Below are 6501 nucleotides of genomic sequence, written 5' to 3'. Positions count from 1 at the left end.
GAGATCTCTGTGTCCAACTGCACCAAGAAAGGATAAGAACACACCTGGGAGCTGTCTCGGGCAGTGTAGAACAGCAGGGTGAGGAGGGCATGGCCGAGGAGAGGGAAGAAGCCAGGGGAAGCCTGTTCCTGAAGTGTAAGGAAAGATCGGGCTTGGAGCCTGGGCCAGCCGAGGCAAGGGGGTGGCAGACAGCCAGTGTCAATTAAAGATAAAATCTCTTCACCGGTAGTGGAGGGCAAACAGCAGCTGTGGCCCCCCTAGACAGGAGAAAGCCATTTGCAGCCAGGCTGGCCTTGGAAAAGCTTGGCCAGGCGATAATGGGACGGGATGCTCTGCTGACTCCATAATGACATTACGCATCAGGGCCCACCGCCAAAGTGGCTGCTTTTTCTGTAGATCGATGTGGAACCATTTCATGGTCAGGGGCTGAGAACCCAGCCAGCAGCAGGGGTACCAGATACCAGAGTGGTCCTGAGGGAACTGAAGGGGTGGCGACTGGGGTCCCCAGTGACCCTTTCAGGCTGCCGGAAGAGGAGGGGGCAGTGTGCAGGAGGGTGGAGCGGTGAGCAAGAGAAGCAGCAGATCGCCCCTTCTCGGCACCTCACAGAAACAGCAGGCCGTGCTGTCAAGGAAGAAACGGCTCTGGCTTCCTCCTGTCCCCCAAAGCTGGAGTCGAGCCCAAGGTAGGGAGCTGGTTAAAAGAACAGGACATTGTTTAAAAGAACAAGACAGATTTTTGGAGTCAGGCAGACTTGGGTTTAAGTCCTGACTCCATCACTTCCTTGTCGTGTGACCCTAGGCAAGTTACTCAACCTGTTTGAACCTCTGTTTCCTCATCTTTTAAATGTAGTTTCTGCCTGAGGTAGTATCTCCCTCATTGAGCCATGAGGAGAAATGAACCGGCGCCTGCAAAGCCTCGAGCACAGTGCCTAGCACATAACCATTGCTAGAGGGAGAGGGGAGTATTTTGGGGCAATTCACTCTAGTAACAGATGACCAGTTTGGTTTGATGTCCTCCCTTTTCAATGAATCAGCCTCATTTCAGTGAAGTCCTTATCTCCTTGTGAAGGAGTAAGAGGGGATGATTATGCCTAACAGCGAACATTTATTGAGTGCTGGGCAGTACATTTCATGCTTATAAAGATGCATTCCAAGATTGATGTTATCATTACCTTTGTTTTACGAGGAGAAAACCAACACAGCAGTGTCAGGTCCTTTCTCCAAAGTCACACAGCCATTAACTAGCAAAGCTGGGATTCAAACTCAAACAGTCAGGCTCTGTGGCTCCAATGCTTAGCCACTCTCTGAACTGAATGGGCTCATGAGTCATAGCCCCCAGTGTAGGAGTTTGTACTTTTTATGTTATTTCCTTAACTACAGATTCTCATAGCAAAGGTATTGTTTTCCCCCTTTACAGATAAGAAACCAAGGCTTGGAGAAGTGAGTCATTAAACTCACTCTCCCTTTTACGTGTATGTACCACACCCCACACACACAGAAAGAGGAGGAATGACCTCTTGGGATCCATTCATTAATTAGCAGCAGGTAACACCTAGCTCAGTGACTGCTTGGTTCCTTCCCTCTGCGACCCCACTGGAGTTTTATTCTCTGACACACAGGAGTGGGTAAGAGGGGTAGGGCTGCTCTGGAACCCACGTTACGTGAGGAGTGGCTCAAGCTGGAGGAGTCTCAGAAACCTGATCCCAACTACCAGGTGTTTAAAGGGTACCTCTGGGGAAGTGGGTTTAGATTATTCTCTGATTGCAGAGAGCAGATCTGGAAATAATAGGTGGAAATGTTAGGAGGGCAGATTGGGTTTAAATTTTAAAAAATCTTTTTTTAATGAAATGTTTGATTTGTGATTTTTGTGGGTACATAGTAGGTATAGATAAGCACCTTATTTTCTGTTGTTTCCCTTGCTATTATAAATTTAATACTGCCAGGCATGGTGGCTCATGCCTGTAATCCTAACACTTTGGGAAGCTGAGGAGAGTGGATTGCTTGAGGCCAGAAGTTTTAGACCAGCCTGGATAACGTAGCGAGACCCCATCTCTACAAAAAAAAAAAGAAAAAGAAAGAAAAGAAAATAAATTAGCCAGGTGTGATGGCATGTGCCTGTAGTCCCAGCTTCTCGGGAGGATCTCTTGAGCCCAGGAGGTTGAGGCTGCAGTGAGCTATGATCATACCACTGCACTCCAGCCTGGGTGACAAAATGAGACCCTGTCTCAAACATCTATTTAATACAAGGTATTGGAAACCATCCCCATACCAAATCAACAGGGAGTCCCCTGTCACCCTTCCACAGTCCCACTTTCTTCCCCAGAGGTGACACTGTTAACATCTGGTGTGGGTCCTCCCAGGCTTTTTGAAAAAGAAGCTTTCTAACAAAATTACCAAATCAAAATGGGCTTCCCTGCGGGGTAGTGAAGTTCCCTTCCCTGAAAATGTTTGGAGACACAGTGGATGATCATGTGCTGCACCAGGGTTTGTGGGAAGGATTTCTGCTTGGCGTGGGAGGTGGAATTAGAAGACTGTTTCCAATCCTAAGACTTTCTGACTCACGTGGCATGCACAGCTAGTTAGTGGTGGAGGCAGGTCCAGAACACAGGTATTCAGACGGGGTTCAGATGAACTGGTTTCCTAGCAAGATTTTCCTTAAATTCTTCTCTGCCTCTTCGCAGCCCATCAGGGGTATAGGGCAGGGCAGAGAAACATCTGTGTCTCCTCTAGTCTGGAGTGACGGGAGTGTCCTGGGCCTGGGTCGTGATGCCAACCAGCGCCTACCCTCGTGGGGCTCCTGTGGCATTATTGCAGTGAGCACTTTCCTTCCTTTCCTGGCTCCAAGCCCTGTGTGTGCATACACTGGTACCCACACAAGAGGTAGCACGTGAGCTGGCTCAGTCACTTGGGGCTGTGGTAACCACATTCAAAATGCAGCATCACGCTAAAGGGCTGCCAGGGACTCTGGGGACAAGGCTGTCTCCTGGACAGCCTCAGTTGGGCCTGATCCAGCTTTAGGGGCTAAGGAGAGGGAGCCAAACGGCTACAGCTGCAAGTCAGAGGGGTCAGAGGCCTTCTGATGTTGGCGCTGGAAGCCTCTCCTTTCTTTCCCCACAGGGTTGTGGGGGCTCCTCCACTCCCTGCTCTTATCTGCCTGCTTCTCCAGGGATCCCTAGAAGAGCAGTGGTTAGCAAGTATATGCTATAGCCCTTTAATACAAGTCCACCAGAAATGTAGGCTTCCACTTGGGGCTGAGTTAGGGTCTCTGCTTCTGAAATTAGCAGAGTTGCTAATTTCTGGTTGCTGGTGGGGGCTAAGGCTTGCTCCCTTTCTCTCTCCACATACTCTTTCCTGGGTGACCTCATCCCCTCCCATTGCCTTAAACATCTTCCAGGTACTGGTGTCATCCACAGATATAGTTCCAGTCCAGAAATCCCCTATCAGCTCTATTCATTCATTTTTTCATTCATTCAGCAAACATATGTGGCATCTCTGTCCCAGGTACTGCTCTACATGCTGGGTGTGCAACAGGGACCCAAACAGACACCCCTTCCCCCATGCTCTCCCTGCTCACAAACACGCCTGCGTGGCCGTGCCTGGGTGTCTTCACAGCTCCCTGATGCTGAGCTGTGATCCCACCCTACTGCTTCCCCGGTCCGCCTCAGTGTGCTGCCACCATCCACCTTGAGGCTGAGACAGATGTTGTCAAAACCGCCCTCTCATTCCTTAATTCACTCACTCATTTTTCATGCATTAAATCTTTATTAAACATCTGTACTCTGTCATTAGGGAAACAATGGTGAACAAGACCAACAGGATCCCTGCCCTCATGGGACTTACATTCTAATCAGGGAGAGAGGCCAGAAGACCAATAGACAAAAAATGTCTCCCACCCATATTCCAACCCATTACCAAGTTCTACATTTCTAGCTCTGAAATACATGTTAGGGATTTCGCGGTTCCTGCTTTTCACCCCATTCCTGCAGCCGGACTCCTGCAGGAGCCTCCTCCCAGGTCTCCCTGGGTCCCATCTGCCCTTCTGCCACCAGTCTCAACCCAGCCACCAGAGAGAGAGTGTCTTCAAATGGAAACTGGATCAGATCATGTCACCCCTGCTTATAACCCTGTCAATGGCTGGGTTCCTACTTCGTGTACAATCTAGACTCCTTAGGAGGGCCTGTGAGGCCCTGCTGCTCCTCAGGCCCTTCCTGCCTCCGCAGACCCATTCGTGCCTCTGCTGTCAGCCCCTGAGACCAGCAGCTCACTTTGCTGTCAGTTTCCCACACATCCCCAGCTCTCTCACCTTCAGGGGTTTTGCACTTGCTGTTCCCTCATGGGGACCACTTTACCCCCAGCCCAGCCTCACCCCACCTCCTTCTCTTGACCGAGAAGACCTGGCTGTAAATTTCACTTTCTTGGTGAGGCGTTTTCCCCTCACACATCCACGCCCCTCTGCCTCTGTCAGTTTCCATCACTGCAGCCAGTGCATTTTCTTCATGGTACTTACAGTCCTTTGTAACTATAAATTGTGTATTGCCTGCTTCCCTGTAAGTTGCTAGGGCCTATAGGGGCTCAGTAAATATTTTATGAACAAATGAATGAATGGGCCGGAGATAGGCCTGGCACAAGCAGCTGCTGAACTCCATCCTCTCTTATCCCTCACAAGCCCTGTCTCCAGCTGGCTTTTGCACCTTACTTCTAGGGCATTCCTGGGAGTCCTTGGGGAATAACGTGGAAGCTTTTTTTACATTATGCATTTCCTGCCTGAGAAACTGTCAGAATAATGAGGAAGCCTTAGAGAGAGAGAGTTCCCATAGCCCTTCCTCTCTCTTCCTTTTAGAACCTACCGTTTTTTCTACCTGGTACTTTTTGGTACTTGTCAAATTCCTCTTCCCGCAGTGGCGAGTTGCTCAGAGGTGCTGGTTCATCCCAGCTCCCACTCGAGGGCCAAGCTTGGTGGTCCATAAAGAGTAGGTGCTCAGCAAAATGTTGAAATGAATGAAGAAGATGGTGAGAAAGGAAGCAATGAGTAAGAAGGAAGAATGAGAAAGAAGGAAAAAGGAAGAGGAGGGAGGGGCAAAGGGGTTGATGAAAAGTGAAGAAGAGAAGGAGGGAGGGAAGTGAGGTCAGGGAGTGGGAAAGAGGGAAAGAGAACCCTGGCCCGGTGTCCACCTCAAGCCAGAACCCTACCCCACCCCTTCCAGTCTTCCTGGACTCAGAGCCTCCTGGGTCTGCCCCAGCCTTAGGTGCGACAGCAGGGCTCCTCCAGCCTGCCACTGACACCGACGGCACCCTGAGCTCTCAGCTCACAGACCCCAGGCTGCCCGGGGCAGGAGAGACTGCTCCTGAAGAGACCTCTGGAGGGACCAGAGCCCAGGATTCCTTAACCTGAGGCCCAGTTCCATCTCTGAAATCCCTAGAGACTCCCCTCAGCTCCCTTTCCCTCAGCTCCTCATTTTGAGCCCCTGGTCTAAGGACGATTAACTCCAAATCCAGCATCAGTGATCAAATGTTCATAGCAAACGAAGGAAAACAAACACCGGCTTTCCTCCATGCCTCAGCCCTGGGGCCCCAGAGGCCTGGCTCAGAGACAGGTGCCTTGCCTCCTCCCCATGCCCAGCCCAGGCCTGCCAGCTGCCCTCGAGAAGACCAGGGGCCAGCCTCAGAGGCCCGGAGGATCTGTTCCCAGAGTAGCCGTTGCCACGGTGACCCTCCCTGGGGTGGCGGCTCCTAAGCTGCCATGGGAAGCAGAGTTGTGCCACTACCACGGCCACCACCACCACCACCAGGGCTGCCACCACAGCAAAGCTGCTCCTGGGGCCTCCTTCCTAATTAGACTGCTGAGAGACCAGTCTGTGCTATCCTCTCACCGCACCAGGCAGCCACAGTACCAGGGAACAGGAGTCACAGTCAGCCCCCTTCCAACACCCCAGCAGCATCCCACTGTGTGCCCCAGGACCCACTCCTCCCCTGATGGGACGGCACTATTTGCCCTCCTGGAAAATCGATTAGGGACCTCATTTCTCTCAGCACCCCACTAGAGATGGCAACCAGCTCCCAGGGTGCCCGGGGGCGGGATGCTGAGGGCAGCAGTGATACCAGTAAGAAGGCTCCAGTGATACCAGGTTCCCTCTGGGCCTCAGTGCTAGGTGGTGAGAAGCTGTGTTTCCCTGGACAGGACTGGAGAGTTGCTCTCTAATACTCTCCATCTTTCTTCTTGGATTCTTTCCCATCCCTGCCAGAGGCTCTTGCTAACTACTATCCCCTTACATTCTGGCCCCCAAACATGCACACACATTTCCAGAGCCGTCCTGCTCTCTTCACTCTCTTCATTTTCTGATCTATGCACAAGAAAATATCTTGTGTCAGTCATCAGCACTCTAGCATGAATTTAGTATGAAAATATTTTATAGGCCGGGCGCGGTGGCTCAAGCCTGTAATCCCAGCACTTTGGGAGGCCGAGACGGGCAGATCACGAGGTCAGGAGATCGAGACCATCCT

This window comes from Colobus angolensis, unplaced genomic scaffold (genome assembly GCF_000951035.1).
Source record: "Colobus angolensis palliatus isolate OR3802 unplaced genomic scaffold, Cang.pa_1.0 Scaffold273, whole genome shotgun sequence".
Lineage (NCBI taxonomy): Eukaryota > Metazoa > Chordata > Mammalia > Primates > Cercopithecidae > Colobus > Colobus angolensis.
Note: the sequence above shows the minus strand (reverse complement) of the source record.